This window comes from Alosa pseudoharengus, unplaced genomic scaffold (assembly GCF_046254945.1).
Source record: "Alosa pseudoharengus isolate Yale_2024_CS ecotype anadromous, Long Island Sound unplaced genomic scaffold, YU_APseudo_1.1 YU_APseudo_1.1_scf_11, whole genome shotgun sequence".
Taxonomy (NCBI): Eukaryota; Metazoa; Chordata; class Actinopteri; order Clupeiformes; family Clupeidae; genus Alosa; species Alosa pseudoharengus.
Genome location: NW_027468576.1, coordinates 107394 through 127659, shown reverse-complemented (window position 1 = coordinate 127659; position 20266 = coordinate 107394). Strand labels below are relative to the sequence as shown.

The following is a 20266-nucleotide window of genomic DNA, read 5'->3' as shown; positions in this document are numbered from 1 at the left end:
ACACAGAAATGCTTTAGAGGTGAATGTTCTGGAGAGGCCGAGTCAAAACCCAGACCTCAATCCTCATTTAACATTTTTTATTGATTTTCTTGAGGAATCAATACAATTATACATTACAGGTAGATAGATAGATAGATAGATAGATAGATAGATAGATAGATAGATACTTTATTGATCCCCGGGGGAAATTCAAGTATAATAATCACCTCACCCACCCAGAAATCCATCCCTCATACCCACCCTTCGCCGACCTATCCCATAAATTTACCAGAAAATAATAAGTCACATAATACAAGTATAAAACAACAACCAATAACAAACAAAACAAAAAGCAAATACATATACAAAGACACATACGCCATCTAATATTTTTGTTGTAGTGGGCTTTGTATGCTCTCATAGTAAGTCAAAAAAGTGGACCAGGTTCTCTCAAAACTCTGTATGTAGCCTTTCAGAGTGTATCTGAATATTTTCTCCAATTTTAGAAATGTCATGGTGTCTCTAATCCATCTGCTAAATGTGGGTGGTGTTTGTTCCTTCCACATGAGAAGTATCTGCCGTCTGCTCACACCACACATTGAAAAATGTCTGTCCAATATGTTCTAAGATGCGGGCAGGACCAGAACATCTGTATGTGATCAGCTGATTGACTTTTACAACGTGGACAAGAGGGGTCAACATCAGGAAAAGTCTTGGCCAATTTGGCCTTAGTCCAGTGTACTCTTAAAAGGATTTTGAGTTGAATCAGGCTATGTCTAGTGTAGCAGGTACAAATATTGTTACTGGCTTTAAGAGGTTAGCTCACGTGAACGCGCAGGAAAAGGAACGAGCAGAGCTGTAGTAACGTGAATGAGTCTCGTCGACTGAGTGATTACTGTTACCGGGCTGAACCAAAGTTAGAAAGTAAGTCGCAGTTAAGCCATATTTGGTGGATTTATAAGTCAGTATCACGTTAATATTGTTTACGTTTTATTTAGTAGTAAGGGCATCAAAGTTGAGGTGCATTTCATTTAAAAGTAAACATTTGCTACTAGAGGGAGTAAAGTAACATGGCGGCATATGTTGGGCTACACGGAAGACGGCTGGAAGAGCGTTGAGGTGTGAGCTGGAGACAAATGTTTCGTTTATGTCGTTTATTATAGTGTAGTGAAATGCGTTTATTTTGTTAGTTGTGTGGATTTTGGACGGGTGACTGCAGCATACAGGAGGTGTTGTTAGAGAAGCTAACCCCTTGCCTGTTCACCTAACGTTACACGAAGTGCCGCCATTTCGAGGTTGTGTTGCTGATGGCTAGTGAACCAAAGTCTGAGAAGATAGCCTGGGAAGGTTCCTGCCCTGCCATTTATCCGACATCCACGTTGTGATCTCGCTGGTTGTGGGTAACTACCTCTTTACAACAATTACACTGACAAAACACGCACACACGCGCTCTTCAGCCTGAACAGAACTGAACTGAACTAAAAGCTGTGCTCATACTCACTCACTCACACACACGCCATTCACACTACGTTCGGAGAGAGACAAGACTGTTACTGATTCTCTCACACTTCCACACGGCGCCTGAACTGAACTGAACTGAAACGCGCCTGTACATGGACAGCTGACGTCATTTACACTGACTGCCACACACTATTTTGAATGTGAATGTTTTTCTTTTGATTGTCATTCTGCCTAAATTTGAGATTCTGTTTGGATCGAATGTATCATTACCCTGAGATTCATACTGGTTTTCACAGTTTGGTATTTTGAAGAAATGTGAATTTAATTGACTTATGAATCATATATGAAAGTCATTTGAAGTGGATGTCCGATCTGAAGGGAAAAGTGTTATAGAACAGTAAGTCCATTATCTGTGAGATTGTTAATTCATGTCAATCTAATGACAAAGGTGGATTGATGTTTTCTTGTTACATGTTAAAAGATAGTTTTGTAAGCAAAACTTAAAGTTATCTAAAGGTCCTGTGTTTATCATTTAGTACCTTAGGCGGGAGTAATAAATATTATTTCCCTTAACTATTATAGTCATCTGTCTTTTGGGTTACTTACCTGGGGGTAGGGGCGTCCCACCTGATTCAGCTAGACTTGGATAGTGTAGGGGTGAGTGTATAGTACATCCAGCACATACTTTTCATACACCACAATCCCTTCAGGCAGCCACCGGACAGTCCTTACATCCTGAAGCCCACTTTAACCAGTCTATTAAGCCCACACTTAGTCTAGGCTGCTGAACAGGACACAACTTGCTCGTATATACACGAACATTGGGGCTACAGCTATTGGGTGTGGGGGACCTAGATCCTGTCCCACTCAGAGCTCCCTAGGCTAAGCACTGTACTATCCCCTACAAGGCGGCGGCAATAACTCCGACTGCCACACTAGCACAGGGGGAAGAGGTGTATACTAAGTCCAGCGTAGCCTCCCACTGATCCTCTCTCATTACTTCTCCAAAGTCATCCTCCCAAAGCTTTCTAAAGCTTTTCCTTGTAGTGATTGGGGGGAGATGTTGCAAATATAATTATAAAGGAAAGAAATCAAGCCTCTTCGATGTGGAGACAAAGAGAGAAGATTGTCAATAGCATTATCTAAAAGCAGATTTGGAAAGGAGACAAAGTTTTTCTGCACAAAATGTCTTATTTGGATATATCTATAAAAGTGGGATTTAGGCAGGTCAAACATCTCAGAGAGTTGTGAAAATTATCCAAATTTGCCTTGAAGAAAGAGATTTGAGACAGAAGTAATGCCTTTTGTCATCCAAGTTTTAAAGGCCGAGTCCAAAGTAGAGGGTAGAAAATTGTAGTTATAGACAATTGGGGAATGAATTGACATTATTGACAGAACCAAGGTGGACTGGGCAGCCTGCACACTCAAGGTGTACACAGGCCTCACTCCTGTCAGGGTGATAGTCCTCTGTCCAGAATAGCATTTTCTGGATATTACAGGCCCAATAATAGTAAATAAAATTGGGCAAGGCCAGACCATCTAGTCTCTTAGGTTTTTTAAAGAGATTGCCTTTTAATCCTGTGCGATTTACCATTCCAAATGAAGGAAGCTATGCAATGGTCCAAAGTTTAAAAAAAACTTTTTCCTAATCAGGATGGGTATGTTTTAGAAAAGGTAAAGAAATTTTGGTAACACAATAATTTTAATTTGACGCAACCAACCAAGGAGAGAGGTAAGCTTGACCATCTTGCCATACCTTGAGCGCACAAAAGTTCTTAATAAATAGCAAAGAAAATGTGGGAGGGATTTCTACTTCTAGATATTTAAACCCTTTCTTAACAACGTTGAATGGAAAATGTGATTGGGCAATTTTTGAGGCAGCTTGACTGAGAGGAAATATTTCACTCTTTTGGAGATTAATTTTGTAGCCAGATATTTCACCAAAATGATTTATAGTGTGGACAATTGAAGATACTGAAGTAATTGGGTTAGAAGTATACAATAACAAGTCATCAGCATAGAGGGATCATTTGTGAGTTTGTCTACCTCGCACTATCCCAGAGAAATCATCAGATTGCCTAAGTGCAATGGCTAGGGGCTCTATCGCAATGGCAAAGAGGAGGGACAACAGCGGGCAGCTTTGATGGGTGCCTCTACCTAAGGAGAAATATTCAGACTGCTGGCCATTGGTAATTACACCAGCCAAGTGTTGATCATATAGGAGTTTTATCCAGGATATAAAGGCTAAGATTAACCCTTAGAACCCTAAGCTGTTTTTAGGGCATTTTCACTAACTTTATTCATAAGTATTCATTCTGGTCATTGTAAGTGCCATACACTCATATTATGTATCGTTTTTTTCAGCAGAATCTAGGCTATCCAGATCATTGCATGTATTAGTACTTACTTACTTATTTTGATTTTTAAAGAATTAAAATATAAAAAGCGTATTATAAAAAATCTTATATTTGGACATATATCTCACCACAGCAAGCTCATAGCTCTACATGCATTCCATGTGTGTGTAGGGCAGACTGTCCTGAATCTGGCAATATAATTGCCATGTTGGAGGGATACTCTGGGGCTGAGCAATTTACAGAAATATGTGGTGTGTGATTTACAGAAATAAATGGCATTTTTTATTTAGTGATGAAAAATGACCTTTCTGCGCTCCATATCTGTGACACAAACTGATCTGACTTGACTTGACCCGAGTTTGCGTGTTAGCCTGTCTGTGCCTATGGTGTATGCACTCATAATGATTCTCAACTTTTTACTGCATTGCCATGAACAAAGTTAAGGCAAAAAAGGTGTTTCTTTTTTGAACAATTCGGGATGCAATGTGAGCCTTGAATTGGATGCCATGCAGGAATTTGCTAGGATCTCAAAACCGGATTATGAACATGCTTTGCCATAGAGAAACACACAATAGCGTTGGATTATAAACATGCTTTGCCACAAAAACAGACAAAAACGTGGGGTAAGTCCAGCTATATGAAGTTATTATTTTGCTGTCTCTTCGTCTGTTTTATAACCCAGAAGGATGTACTTAGTATCAAATGATAGCTCTGTGTCTCCTCTTTCATCTGACATGCATGGCATATCTATCTGATCACGGGTACGCGAGTAATTCAAACGAGAGTAATGTGTGTGCAGCGTTGGTTTGTGTACATGACATTATTTTGCAGTCACATCGTCTGTTTTCATAAGCCAGAAGGATCGATATACATAGTACCAATGGATAACCCTGTGTCTCCTCTTTCATCTGATATGCTTGCCATATCTATGCGATCACAGGTTTGCGAGTAATTCAAACAAGAGTAATGGGTGCGCAGGTGAACGCAGAGAAGTATAGACTGTAAATATGATGCAATTTGATTTAATTTCATGATTTATTTTAATTTTCATACTTGATCGTACAGACGAGTGCGTAGTCTCTTTGGATTGCCCCACTTGTGCTCTGTCATGCAATAAAGGTTTCATCTTGCCGAGATGAACAGTTCCGGAGCAATGTAACAGAGAAGAAAGCACTTTGCGTCAATCGGGTTCTAAGAGTTAAACAAAATACACTTCTTTACCATTTAAAATACACTAACAACAAAGTACACTTTTTAAAAGTACATTACAAAAACACTTTGAATATTGCAGAATTAGTATATTTAATTTTAGTACACTGAAGTTGAACTTAATAACATCTACTTTGAAGTATACTTTCTAAAAGTACACATTAAACATACTTTACATAAAGTGCAAAAAGTGTAAGCATACTTGTTTTATACTTCATAATCATATTTCTAACACACTAAAGTATATTACTTTTTTACCTGGGTGTGCATCCCAAAATCCTTGTGAATGATCCACAGTTTAACCTTAGCAGAGCGGAGCTCAGCCCTATCTAGAGCAGTCTTGTGCTGGTGTGTTTGCACTTTACCGCACCAGTCGGAGAAACAAATAACCAAACTCTTCAGTGGGATGAGTACATAAGTAGGCCTAGTTCTAAGTTGCATTTTAGTAATATATTTGCATTTCGTTAGCTTGGGTTTTGTAATATTACCTAGAAAATATGCTAGCCATTCCTGCTTCAGTTCCAGACAGGTCATCTATCTATAAAGCAAGAAGTGTCTGTGTGTCCTAATGTCTGTGGCACGCATATCTCGCTGACCATTTGTCAGACTGACCTAAGCTTTCGTGTGTGGCTCGTGGCACAAAGGTGTGCATTCTCTGCACTGCACTGTTTCCAAGGGGACCAGTTTCAGGGGAGCTCCACCCCATGTCTATTGTGTGGCTTGGTCTCACTTTGATGATAGTCAGTCACCGAGAAACACGCTTTGGATTTCAGCAGCTGAGTAATCTCACCTCATCTGCGAATTTCCGAATATATTTTTGGGGAACAAACGTCCTACGTAAATAAGCATATTTCGAAATATGCATTCAAAAGTCTTCAAAATCGAGATTGCACACCTTTGTGCCATGCACGAGCACGTACGAAATCTTAGGTCAGTCCGACAAACGGTCAGCGAGATACAGTATGCGTGCCACAGACATTAGGACACACAGAGATAGATAGATAGACAGCCTGTTAAATTGTCAAATGGTGTAACCACAAAAATGACAAATATCTAATACTTCACACCTCCTAGAGTTCATGCAATTGCTCTCATGAAATTGTTAGTTTATTTTGTAATATCCTATGAGAATATGTTTTATTATATTTATTTCTAAATTTAAATTATATGGGTTTTTCATTGTACTGAGCAAGACCATATGCTGTAAACATCTTGTTTTCTGTCTATTCTTTGACCATTTGAGTAAAAATGGTTTAAACAACCATTATTACAGTAAAGTAGAGTATTAAATCATTATCCATATTAATTTTTTTGTACATTATTAGTATTTTAGACAAAATACTGGTTACACCAATTGACATACATCGGTTACACCAATTGACCATAAAACGTTTATAGTAATAGGACAAAAAATTGACACAGAAAATAGGCATCAAGGTAAACTGAATTGGATATTTTGATATGTATTCATGTCATTCATCATATTCATATCAAATATCATTTCATAACATCAATGAAGAAACTTATGTTCTATTTGATTTCAATTCAGTTCTCATACAATTTCAGTCTATACCCATATTTTCAAAGAAAGTGAGATAAAGTGCCCTATTTTCGCGATGCAAAACCTGGCGCAAGGCGTATTATTATTCTGACACAAAGTTTTTTCATATCTTACACTTCACTTTTATTAAATAATGCGCCCGGGGGTGTGGCAATTACCGACATAAGGTGTGGTCTGGCACATGATCTAAAAATCGCTATCTTATACTGTCTAAAAAGCATTACGCCACTGACCAAGAAAAGCCTGGTCTATAGCGAAAGGCGCATATGAAACACAGCTAAAGACGCACTGTCACGAGATGTAAGCAGCAATTCCTCTGCAGAATAAATGTCCTTAGGTTATTTATTCAGTCATTCGAACATTATAGGGGGAAGTTTTGCTTTTTTCAGGCTATGTTTTTGCTGGTAACCCATTGTCAGTCAATATTGAAAGTAATTAACTGTGTATAACTGTTTTGTCGATGACTATGACACCACAGAGAAGTTAGTTTCACTTTGCCTATATGTTCAATTAATAGACAAGTGCAGATGTGTGTAGCCTATACTCTACTCGGTTTTAGTAAAGAATGGCTTAGTGGAATACCTGTTCCATACGGTCTTGCGTACAAGCAGATTCCTTCAAATACACCACTGACTATCAAAATACTGATGCGCTGTTTGAAGTTGCCCTGCTTGCTGGTTAAAGGGAATGACAGATGTCCTCCTCATTGGTTTAAAGGATGTTAAGCCCAAAACACACCCATGACTGATTAAGAAACATAAGAGCCACCTTTTTGCGCCAGGCACCTGACGTTTGATAACAAAACCACCCCGAATGTGGACTGGACAAACCCCTAAATGTATTTACGTTATTTGCTAGTGACCATGCATTTTATATTGCTAAATTAGGGCCCAAAGTGTGTGTGAGAGAGAATAAGAGTGAGTGAAAGAATGGGTATGATAATTTCTTAACAACCAACCAACAGCAGGATCTGCGTTCACATGCACTCTGTGGCGAGACAAGTTTTTCTTGCTTGTAAGTGGCATCCATTGGGGGACAAGAGGTACATTTTATATATAATAAATGTATTTATATTATTTATTTATAATTTGAACATACTGTTTACATACATCATAATAAAATATAAAAAAATGATTATGGAAGTTTAAATTTAAATGAAAAGCTTTGACATTTCAGAAATCGCTTAAATTGCATTCTAATTAAACCCTTTTAAAGCTATTGTTCATGCTAAACAGTTAGTCACTATTTAAATATTAAAAATAATATAATTGGCACCTAAAATTACATACTCTTGGCCCTGAATCTGATCAAACTGGTCTCAAACAGAAAAGAGTCAAATGGTGTAACCGGTTACACCATTTGACATTTCTATTTAAAAGCAAAATTTGAAGGCATTATTATGGACAACTATGTACACACTTCACCTTTATGCGAATATTCAAACACAGTTTTTACATTAAATTGAATATTTTATGATTATTATGATTTATCAACATTTTTAAAAGGTCATACCATTTGACATGTAACCTAAGCTTGCCTGGCCATGGCCTAAAAACACTATTATGTTACTTTAAGAGAGTTGCTAACCTTGACTCATAGCAGTTGGGGTCTTGAAGGGGTCCTTCTCTATGACATAATTTCCTGTCACATGATTCTCTGACATAATACATACACAATTGCTCCTTAACCCTTAGAACCCGATTGACGCAAAGTGCGTCAAAAAACACACCCTTTCTTCTCTGTTACATTGCTCCGGAACGGTTCATCGCAGTGAGAAGAAACCTTTATTGCACGACAGAGCAGAAGTGGGGCTTTCCAATGAGACTAAACACTTGTCTGTACGATCAAGTATGAAAATTAAAAAAATCATGAAATTAAATCAAATTGCATCATATTTACAGTCTATACTTCTCTGTGTTCACCTGCACACACGTTACTCTAGTTTGAATTACTCGCATCGATATGGCAAGCATAGAGGGCACAGGGCTATCCATTGGTACCATGTTTATCGATCCTTCTGGCTTATAAAACCAGACGAAGTGACTGCAAAATAATAACGTCATGTACACAAACCAACGCTGCACACTCATTACTCTCGTTTGAATTACTCGCGGACCCGTGATCGCATAGATATGCCACGCATGTCAGATGAAAGAAGAGACTCAGAGCTATCATTTGATACCAAGTACATCCTTCTGGGTTATAAAACAGACGAAGTGACAGCAAAATAATAACTTCATATAGCTGGACTTACCCCACGTTTTTGTCTGTTCTTGTGGCAAAGCATGTTTATAATCCAATGCTATCATGTGTTTCTCTATGGAAAAGCATGTTCATATTCCGGTTTTGAGATCCTAGCAAATTCCTGCATGGCATCCAATTCAAGGCTCACATTGCATCCCAATTTGTTCAACAAATAAACACCTTTTTTGCCTTTACTTTGTTCATGGCAATGCAGTAATTGTAAAGCAATTTACAAAAGATTCACTGAACAAAAATGCTGATGTGGTACATGAAAATTTAGCTAAAAATGTGGAGAATGCAATGCAATCAAGCATTTTGGACGATATATTGTCACAAGCTGGCAGAATAGGCAACAGGCCGATGTGCGTTTTATTTGGAGACTGTTTTGCGCCACAGAGACTGAGTTTGCTGCTGATATTCTGGGGATAGGCCTAGCCAATGTACGACTTTAGCCTTTTAATATATTTGCTGCATTAGATCAGTCTTTCTAGAACAGGCAAGGGCTTTCTAGCCTCACGTCAGCAGCGCTGCATCACCCATATAGCCTACATTAAAACAACCAACGGATGGTGGGCGGGTGCGGTTTTGAAAATTGGTCAACAAACTTTGGTGCTGATGGATGGCTGATGGATGATAAGTTTTGCTATGCAGTTATGGTTGAAATAATAGCCCATCAGCGCATCTCTAGTGTGTGTGCCTCTCTCTCGCTCAGAGGGGAGGGAGAGGCTGAGGGTCGATCCAGCATGGATTCTAAACTCTGTGGTGGATAGGATCTACAATTAGGTGTTAATAATATTACCACGCTAGGTCGAAGTACTCCCAAGTGCTATTGCATTGTAGTTCTCCTGTTTATTCGCTTGGAAAATCGCCACGTTTCATGTTGTGTGACGTACACATTTTTATCAACTACTCGTGCAACTGTATTTAAGTAGGGAAAATGTGGAGGTGTTTGATTACTGCTATGTTCCTCTCTCTACGGCCACGGCAGAGCCCGCTAGCATAGCAACATGCTAACACATTCGCGCCGCGCGACAGAGCGTTTGAGTGCACCTACCGGCGCGGGAGAGGTATGACTCAACTCGTGAAAGTTAAGGTAAGAACATATATTACTACTGATTTTGGGTGGCGTGTTCCTTTAAGTGGTTGATGTGACAGACACGATTCCCCATATTAATTCAAACATTCAGAACCAGTGTTGGGAGTAATGCGTTACAAAAGTAATGTAATTACTGTAATATATTGCTGTTTGCGGTAACGCGGTAATGTAAGGCATTACAAAAAAAAATCGGGTAATATTTACTCGGTACAAACTTCAGTAACGCGCGTTACAATGCAGTTTAACCCAAAATTAAGCGCTTGTTTTGTTTTGATACATATTCGCAAACACCACAACAGAGGAGAAAAAATCCGCGCAAAATAGTAGAACGTTATCTCCTGATACTGGTTGAATATGACTGTGGCTGCAGCAGACTCGCAGGCGGACTCTATTTGCGGGATGGACATAAGCCTACGCTCATTATTTTCAGCTTGTCAGAGACAAGGCTTTGAAGAACATAGTTAAGCACTTTGTGTGCGAAACCGAAAGATCTCTCAGCTCGCGAAATAGCACAAGTAGCCTAAATTAATGAAACATCTAAAGTAGTGCCACGCTAATCTTTTTGATTCTTGATAAAACACAAACTATGCTGTTGTGCATGTCAGCTTTGTGCTGTGAACTTAAATTGAAGAGAATAAAGGGATAGAAATGCAGAAAAAGATTGTGTAGCCTGGCAGTGCCACCGCTCCCACCACGCGCATCACGCACTTTGTGTTGGGCACCAAAGGACAGAGGGGGCACCCAAATGTAACCAATGAAGAGTAGCTTTACTGCAAACTGCGTTTCACTCTTCATTAATAACGTTTACAATGTCAAAATGCACTAACACGATGTTACATGCAAGTTTGATATCTTTTGGGTTCTCTCAATCACCACGTAGTACTAGAATTGGTGGGTCTTCAATCATTCGTTTTCCAAGCATTTAGGCTACATGAAGCACATGATATGCTGAGTCGACTGAAACGCATTCCATTCAGATAGCTAGGTGGATACCAGGCTCATAATTCACTTGTATTCGCAAAACGAAATGTGAAGCAACATGTCATTGCATACTTCCATTTCCAAAGCAATGAAGGTTGCTTAAAACAACTTAACATTGTGCATATTATTGTTAATATTGTGCTATCAATGTAACTCAAACAAATAAGGCTTGTTAACAAGAGCTGGCAAAAGGGCATTATGACAAGTAAAGATCAATGCTCTTAAAGTGACAGTGCACCATTTATAAGTAAAACAGCATTTCTTCAGAAATTAATGTTTAAAAATACACAGTAATGGTCTGTAAATAATAGGCCTTTTATTTTACTTTAGGTGTTTGAGTTATCATTTAAATGTCACTCACTCCTCACTCCTCACTCCTGAGGAGGCTGCGGTCCTTCAATGTGTGCAGTAAGCTCCTCAGGATGTTCTACCAGTCTGTTGTTGCCAGCGTCCTCTTCTATGCAGTAGTATGCTGGGGAGGAAGCACAAGGAAGAAGGATGTGGGGCGAATTGACAGGCTGGTAAGGAAAGCTGGCTCTGTAGTGGGAGCTGAACTGGAGTGCATCACTTCACTATCTGACAAAAGGACCCTGAACAAACTGATCAACATCTTGGACAATGAGTGTCACCCACTCCACAGCACTATTGTTAAGCAGAAGAGCCTGATCAGCTGGAGACTTCGCTCACTGCCTTGCACAACTGACAGACTGAGAAAGTCATTTGTCCCCAGGGCAATTGAACTGTTCAATGCCTCACTTAAGGGAAGAGGAGAGATAGACTTTTCTGCATAGTCTGCCTGCCTCTTCACCCCCTCCATGTTTGGTACTGTCTGTCCACTAGCCACTTATACCACTGTCTTTATGCCTCACTGTTTGCGTGCTATATTAGCACATTAGCACATATGCATAACCCCCCCCACCCCCTCCATGCCACAGCAAACTGTGGCCACACTTATACATTTTCTTAATAGTTAAATATATAGATATATAGACTTTACTTTATTTCTGCATTGTTGCACTGTTGACTTACTCATTTGCACTGTCACCATGACCACTATCAGCATTGCACTACCACCATGACACTCATTCACACAGAGCACCTTAGAGCACCTTACCATACCTTACTATGCACAGAGAATCACAGGCTTAGTCCCTGCCTCAGTCATTGCAAGCGCCTCTGATTTATTAATCACCACTGTGGATACTGTTTTTAGAATTGATTTAGATTAAGTGTTAGTATAATTTGTATTTTTGTAAGTTGTATTTTAGTATATTTTTATATATTGTATTAAGTGTTAGTATAATTTGTATTTTAGTATATTTAGCATATTCTTATCTTCTACTGTCCTTACTGCTTAGTTGTGTTTTTATATTATATACTTTAATTACTCTTTCTGCTGTTAAAGAATGTGTTTGTGTTGTATGTATGCTGCTGAGACCTTGAATTTCCCCTGGGGATCAATAAAGTATCTATCTATCTATCTATCTATCTATCTCAAAGCCACTGAAATGGCCAGCAGGCCACCATCTTGACATGTCTTTATTAAAGGAACCGTATGTAAAAATTGTATTTCAATTAATCATAAAATTGCCCTGATAGGTCACTAGACATTAAGAAATCATGTTCATTTCAAATACTTATATCACTGACAACAGTAGTCTGGCCAGGATATTGTCATTTAAAAAGTGAAGTTGCAGCCCTCAACTGATGTTGATGTTGTCATGTTGTGTTTTGGCCTAATGCGCCACCCTCCACCTATCTACTAATCACAAAGTCAGTAGTGTTTCGTCATTCGGTTGCCAACTCTGCCAGTCAGAGGGGAGGGGAAGGGGATACACCGCTCTACAGTAATTTGAAAGTGATTGTAGTAACCGTTTTGGCCACAATCTTACATACGGTTCCTTTAAGCTTTGATTTACAATATAGTAGGCTCTCTATTGATTTTAATGAGTTACAGTATTTCTATCACAATTTACCAGACTTTGACCTTTTGTCGGTTTTTAACATTCTGACTATGATTGTTCCTTGTATTGCATTATGAGCACTGCGCCTATTGCATTCTACTGTTGCCTTAAGCCTAGCTCAGTCATTATGCTATACCACATCTCCCTCCATTGGAAGAGCAAGCTGCATTGAGCGTAATAAATTGCATTTAGAATGGCAAATCCATATTTCTAGATATTTTGGTGAAAGTAACTTAAAAGTAATGCAATAGTAGTGTAATGCCTTACAATTCAGAGACAGTAATATTATAATGTAACATATTACTTTTAAATGACATTAATAAGTAATGCATAGTACATTACGATTTTGAAGTAACTTGCCCAACACTGTTCAGAACAATGGGGTTTCATTACTTGTATTAAATATAGAAAAGTTCTTGTGCAAGATCATGCCAGATTATTTTAGAAGGGATTTTGGAGAGAATTTCAAATTTTTTTCAACAAGTGTAATTATTTGGTTCATGTTTTTGTGGTTACACCGTGTTGACAATTTTACCCAAATTCAGTTAATACTCTTTCAAAATTAAATAAATCCAAAACTTTAAGATTAGGGTTTGATGAAAATGATATTTGAAAATAATTTGTCAAATTATTTTCAAATTTTAACCATTTTAAATGTATGTAACCCATATGTACACAAAAAAATGAGCGTCACGTCATTGACCCTAAAACACATGGCCATACTGACAAGCAGTGATTTGCCTTTGCTTCTGCTGAAATCATGGATCGAAGACTGTGTGGTTGAACATAGCCAGGCCTACTGAAAGAGAATGGCTTGTTGCATCAGGTAGTCCACGTAAACAGATCTACTTTGATAACTTCACAGTGCAAAGAGGTAACAGTTGCTCAAGTCTTGAGATTAGGCTATTATCACAAACGTAAGCAAATCATTGTGGTTAAGGTACAGAAAATGTGTATGTATAGATATGTTAGCGGTTAGGTTTAACCATTTCCCCCGTAGGTTCAGGAGGGCGTCATGACGCAGTAGGACTGCCCGATAAACGCACTATGCGCAGCAATCGACCTGACCTGCTCAGTGGAATATTCACGCCGGTGTTGTGTGCCTTCTGGTTTCTCCACCTACTGGTTTCCTTGCGCGTGCATGCGCTGCAGCAGTTGTCAGACATTCACAAACAAGTTGTTTTTAGGCGGTTTGAAGTCGCTTTTCATATACGCCATGAGCGCTCGGCTACATTACAGCCACTCGTACAAAAGACGTAAAAAAATATATGTTTTGAAAACTAGTATTAAACTGGATTCGATACCGCAAAAGCAATACATGCACGACTCTCTCCAGCCTGATTCTCTACTCCCTGAGCCAACTAATACCTGGCTGTTACGCGATACAATTAACTATTGTAGGCTACCATCAATTAAGAACGTAGGCAACACCCAGGTAACATGTTGTCCAGGCTATCTGAAACAAGTGGTTGCCCTTCATCTAAAACAACTGGTTACCTTAGGCTGCTACGGCCGTCAGTGCACTGTGCACAGTATGCTACTCTTTGTGGTTGATCAAATAAAAATAAATTGGTGATGACGTTATTGTAGGTCTAGTAGTAGTAGTCTAGTAGACCTAAATTCTTAGAAAATAAATGGTACGACAGAAGAAACGATCTACATTTTAGCGCACCAGACCGCGATGTCTTCAAGGGTTGAATGAAGGGAGTTTGCAAAAATTAGCGTATTTTTCAAGTCAATAAACATTCTTACGAATGTCTTTGTCAGGGAACATTTGACTTTTCAAAACCATAGGCCTGATAGTCGCTCAGACAAGGAGATAAGGGCAATACCATTTGTGTCACCTAATGCAAGACAAAATGTTGCTTGTGTGGTTAATTAATAGGTGATTGATGATGGTTTTCAGCGAAATGGAGTGGCTCAAAGAGATAATGCGCTGAATAGGTCGGTTTGGTTCATATGTGTGCGTATTTATTGCAGGTTCGAATCCATTTTAATGCTATAAAGTGCAAAATGATAGCCTTTATTTTACATGTATTTTGTACGAGTGATTGTAGTGTAATGATAATGGGATAGATATGAAATGCGACTTCAAATCCGCTGAAAACAACTTGTTTGCGAATGTTTGACAACTCCTGCAGCTGTGGTGAGCAACGCGAGCACGCGCAAGGAAACCAGTAGGTGGGAAAAACCAGAAGGCACACAACACCGGCCAGGGGTGCACGAAAAACTTATTAAGGTAACATTAACGTTAATGGTAACTTGTATCAACGTATAATGATTGACACGTTTAACAGGTAATTTTAACATAAGCAGAATTTAAACAGATTGGCCATGCGATGCTAACATGGTAGTGTTTTGGTGTCAATGAAGTAGCCTAAAGTTAACGTCATTTGATGGTTAACGTTAACGTTAGCCTTTAGCGTTTGCGTTTATTTCAAAATGATTACCGTTACTTGCATGGTACAAGTGTAACTTTGTGTTGCTTTAGTCAGAAATCTAGCGGTGACTTTAATCACAATGTTACTTTAACTTGACATCGCTCATGTTAGCATGTTAGCTAAAAGGGACATGTGGACCTATATAACGTTAGCTGACGTTGTGTTAGGATAACACGCACAGTAACGTTAGTTACCAAGCATAAAATGATTCACCAGTGAAACGAAATGGCACTAGTTCCGGACTCACAGGCGTAGCTTTATCAACCGTCTCTGGTGCAACGGTGCCTGTAACCAGCCATTCTGAAGTCACGTTAGTTAGCTAGCTAGTCCCAGTAGAAACAGATAGGGAACACCATAGACGGTAAAAGAGCCTCGACGCTGCTGTTCTGTCAAACTGGGCTACCTGTCGAGTTATACTATCACGAAAGCTCAATGAAAAAGAAAACTCACAATCCACTGTTAGAAGTACATTTACTGTAATTTTGTGTTACCTCGTTGTACAATATTTAATAGTTAACGTCTGCTAATCGAAATCGCTAATGTAAGATCACCAAAAAAAGACCGTTTTGAAATATGCGTTCCGTAGTCCTGTCATGTAGCTAGCACCTGGACTTTTTCTATCAAACATTTAACTGTATGTTGATGGTAGCATTTTAAAAAATCCTACCTATGTGCACAACTCAGGGACAACTTCTAACCCCAAGCCATCAGGATTAGCACATCCACACACACATCACAATACAGTTAAGCACAAATATTCCAAGTGATTGGAACACAGACAACTCATCATACACACCTCTTATTGTTTTACATTAGTTCGTTTTTTGCATGTTTAATTAATATTTGATCATTACTATTGGATTTATTTGGTTCAATTTGACATCTTTATTGAGTAAATAAAAACACACATTCAATTCAATATAAGCTTAGCCTTCCAAAAAGAACTGCAGGTGTTCATACCATTCTTTGTACTGGATTCTCATGTGGATTATCAAATGTAGTTAGACATATTATTTTCCACTGTTGTGTTCCACTGTAGTGGCCTGACTTAGACTGTATTCCTTTATACAACTAGATAGAAAGAGTATATAGCCACTCTGAACTTGTCTTAAACTGTGAACTTGTCTTATTAATATAGCTTTTAGATGTCCCAAGGGGGGCGTGTGAGGGTGGGACTCTGTTTGGCCTATTGCAATCCAGTGTCAGTTTGAACAGCTGAGAGAACGAGTTATGTGCCATGTTAATGTTTGCCTATGTTGTCAGAATTTTCATTAATATGTAGAAATGGGTAGAAATTGCTTGGTGTGAAATTGCAGTCCTGATAAGCCTTGTAGTTCATTTAATTATTTTGTCATGTGTGTGTTTGAAACATGCTGGTTGCTAAGTTGACATTTTGGAAGCGGTTGCTAGGTTTTTGCTAGGGTGCTTGAGGTGGTTGCTAAGGTGTTGCTAGGGTAATTATAGTGGTAACTACCAGACATGTGGACTCGAGTCACATGACTTGGACTCGAGTCAGACTCGAGTCATGATTTTAATGACTTCAGACTTGACTTGATAAAAATCTGCATGACTTGCGACTCGACTTGGACTTGAATACTATTCACTCGAGACTTGACTCGGACTTTGCCTCTTTGACTTGTGATGACTTGACCTGTCTCGAATCAAAAACTAAATTTCCTGATCGTGGACCAGTCACCCCAGAGACGCTTTCCCTCCGCGACTAAAAAAAAATTAAAAATTAAAATAGCGGAGACAAGTGGCCAGAGCACAGTTCAGTGCTGCCGCTACCCCCACACGTGTTACGCACTGTGTGTAGGGCACCAAGAGACCGAGGAAGGACCAATATTTAGCCAATAAATAGTAGCTTTACTGCAAACTGATTTGCACTCTTGTTGGAGAACGTTTAATGTTAAAATGCACCAACAGCATGTTACATAAAGATGATACTTTTCGAGACCTCTCCATGAAGATCCAACTTGAACTTATGCTAGCCTACTGCATTTAATTAAGAACGCATCTAAGCACGCACGAGAGGGAGAGAAAACGAGTAGGTTCCAGCTGGCTTGTCATTGTTGATGATAATTGATATTTTCTTTTAAATATAAGGAACGTATAAAAGGAAATCCTGAAGGCAACAAATACGAGATTAGAGGAGATTGCGAATTTATCCGGTTCTCACTAGCCTACTGTTATAAACTATGAGATCCAGGTCACTATGACATACTAGCTGCACTCACTGTGATTTGGAAAGTGGACAAGAAGAGTTGTCTTTGCCTTTGTGTAATGGAACTGGTGAATCTTGAAGTATTCTATAATTTATTTACATGAAGCACATGATATGCAGATTGAAACGCATTCCACTCAGCTACTGTAGCTAGGTGGCTACTGGCTACCAGGCTCATAGGCTACCAGGCTCATAGGCTAATTCACTTTTAATTGCAGACAGAAAATGTCAAGCAAGCGTCATGTCATACATGCTTCTCTTTCCAAAGGAATGAAAGCTGTTTGTCCCAACTTAATATCATGCTTATCATTGTTAATATTGTGCTATACATGTGGCACAAACAATGTTTGAGTTTGTGGACTAGCCATAGGCTGAATGGAGCTGGTAAAAAAAGATCATTATGAGAACGTGTGGACAGTGGCACAATGGGCTTAAAGTGACAGTGCACCATTTACAAATAATATAAACAGCATCAAATGTGTAGTATTTCTTAAGAAATTAATACTTTAAAACAAAATTACTGTCATTATTATCTTTTAAATAATATAAAAGTGTTGACCTTGGCTTCCCTTATGAGTCGCCACTGGCAGACAGCCTAATAATAATATAATAATAATAATAATAATAATAATAATAATTGTTTGCAGGCAAATCTGTGGCTTGGCGCAGTGAAATGCCATCAGTCAAATTATTACTCATCCTTACAGTGGGCTCTGCAATTTGGAAAAACAATATATATATTTGCAGCTGTGCTGAGTGTCATGTAGCTATACGTTTTGTACAGATTACTCAGGTATGCACATGTGTATATTACACAGGTATGCGCATGTCGTAAAAGATTGCAAGACAGAAACATTGAACATGTTTTAATCTGTATTTATAAAAAAAATACTGTGGATTAGATGTAAGTGCTAAAATTATGATCGATAGTCTAATAATGGCATTATTAAGTGAAGAGTACCTGATTACTTGTTTAGGACTTGAAAAAGATTGGGACTTGGACTTGGACTCGACTTGGCTTTGATGTGACTTGAACTTGGACTCGACTTGCCCTTCTCTGTATTTACTTGGGACTTGACTTGGACTTGACTGCTAAGACTTGGGACTTACTTGTGACTTGCCAAACAGTGACTTGGTCCCATCTCTGGCCCAGCCTAACAAGCAGATGTTGCAAAAGACATCAAAAGACTCAATTAATCAGAAATAAATAATGTCATCTGCATCGCTTTATTTAACAAACTGCAAGCAACAAGAGGGTTGAGTTCGCTGTGAGGCCAAACCCAAAGCAGAGCCTATCTGTTAAGGCACTCGATAGGCTATATGGTAACGAGCTGTGTGCGCCTGGAAAGACAATAGAAGATGTATTCTGAATAGCACAGCGAAGACGGCTCTGGTCATCCCATACCCTCCCCCCACTTCCTGTAGCCTACCATTATGACTTGTTGCCGTTTTGGGACATTAAGCTTTTTCACGTTAAGCCCCCCTCCCCCGCCCCCTTCTTTCACAAGCAGTGGGGGAGCGCGGGGCACAAAGTAACACTTTTTGGTAGACAAAGGAGGGTTCTCCGCGCTTCTGTCGTTTGGCGACAATCCGGTGCAACCAGGCCAGGACAGATATTTTAGAGAGGAGACGCGGGTGCAGCTCAGATGTCTTCTTAATTTTCTTTATTCTTTAGTAAAAGGTGCAGAACATTATTGAACTTTGACTAACGTTTTGATGTGTCGATGTTTTTGACTAACGAACGTTTAATAATGTTCTGCACCTTATACTAAAGAATAAAGAAAATTAAGAACACATCTGAGCTGCACCGGCGTCTCTCCTTCTCTCTAACACTTTTTGGCTTTGGCTAAATATTTCTAAAATAATTTGAGTTTCACTAGTCACATGTTTTAACAAGGAACACTTGTTATTGAACTAATAACAGACGTGTGTCGAAAATTTACTTTATTTTCCATACGGAGAAATAACATATGCAGAGTCTAACCAAGGTCAATCTTGCCAAAAAAGCCCTCAAACCTGAAAACACATGAGGCAAAAGTGCAAAACATCACAAAACTAACCAAACTAACACGCGCATATTTTTGTATTGCAATCATTGTACAATAGGCCTAGGCCTTTATATGGCTCTGCTCCTGCCTAGATTCGAACTCAGAACTGCCTGAAAGTTGCAGACCTGTTCTGGAAATACGTGCATTAACCCACTCGACCGTCAGACAACGCTATCTGCTTCGAGTAGGCCTATTGGGTAGGACTGTAGCCTACACTGGTTGCTGTGGCACAGTCTTGAGTGACCGAATTCGTTTTCCTTTGTCATATGAATGCTGTCATTTTGCTAACATTACTGTTAAGGAGATGCTGTAGGCAAAGGCTATATTTAACCTCGTTAGTGTAGTAAAACAAATCAGAACTATTCACGAGGTTTCTGGGCAGCATATTTATGTTCTGTTAGCAAGCAAACTTCTCATGACTGCCGACAAAGTAGCCTACTGCCAGCTGACGAAGCTCTCATTTTAAATCATTACTGAGAGACAGGCACTGTACAATCAAGACATCTTGCCACTGAATCCAAAACTATGTTTAACATTATGTACAAAGCTTATAGGCTACAGTGGACTAGCATGTTGCAGAGGCTGCTAAAAACACAGAGAAACGCACTGAAAACTTGGCCAACAGCCCTTGCTGTCGAATGCTCCGTCCGGTTCGACCGTGGAACGCCACAGTGGACTATGCTGCCCCCAAGCGGCTGCAG

At 39.1% G+C, this 20266-nt stretch overlaps 1 protein-coding gene and 1 long non-coding RNA gene across 2 annotated transcripts in view; both read left to right on the top strand.

The window, feature by feature from the left end:
- The first annotated feature begins 793 nt into the window (after nucleotides 1-793).
- Nucleotides 794-12304, top strand: LOC143116555 (uncharacterized). The gene is made up of 3 exons (XR_012985841.1): nucleotides 794-1379; nucleotides 9800-9904; nucleotides 11219-12304. It is a non-coding gene; the product is annotated as an uncharacterized LOC143116555 (long non-coding RNA).
- Nucleotides 12305-14991: 2687 nt separating this feature from the next.
- Nucleotides 14992-20266, top strand: part of LOC143116551 (mitotic checkpoint protein BUB3-like) — a 106220-nt gene continuing 100945 nt past the window's right edge. Inside the window, exon 1 of the mRNA XM_076277732.1 lies at nucleotides 14992-15091. The gene's annotated coding sequence lies outside the window, so the exon portion shown is untranslated. The remainder of the gene's footprint in view (nucleotides 15092-20266) is intronic.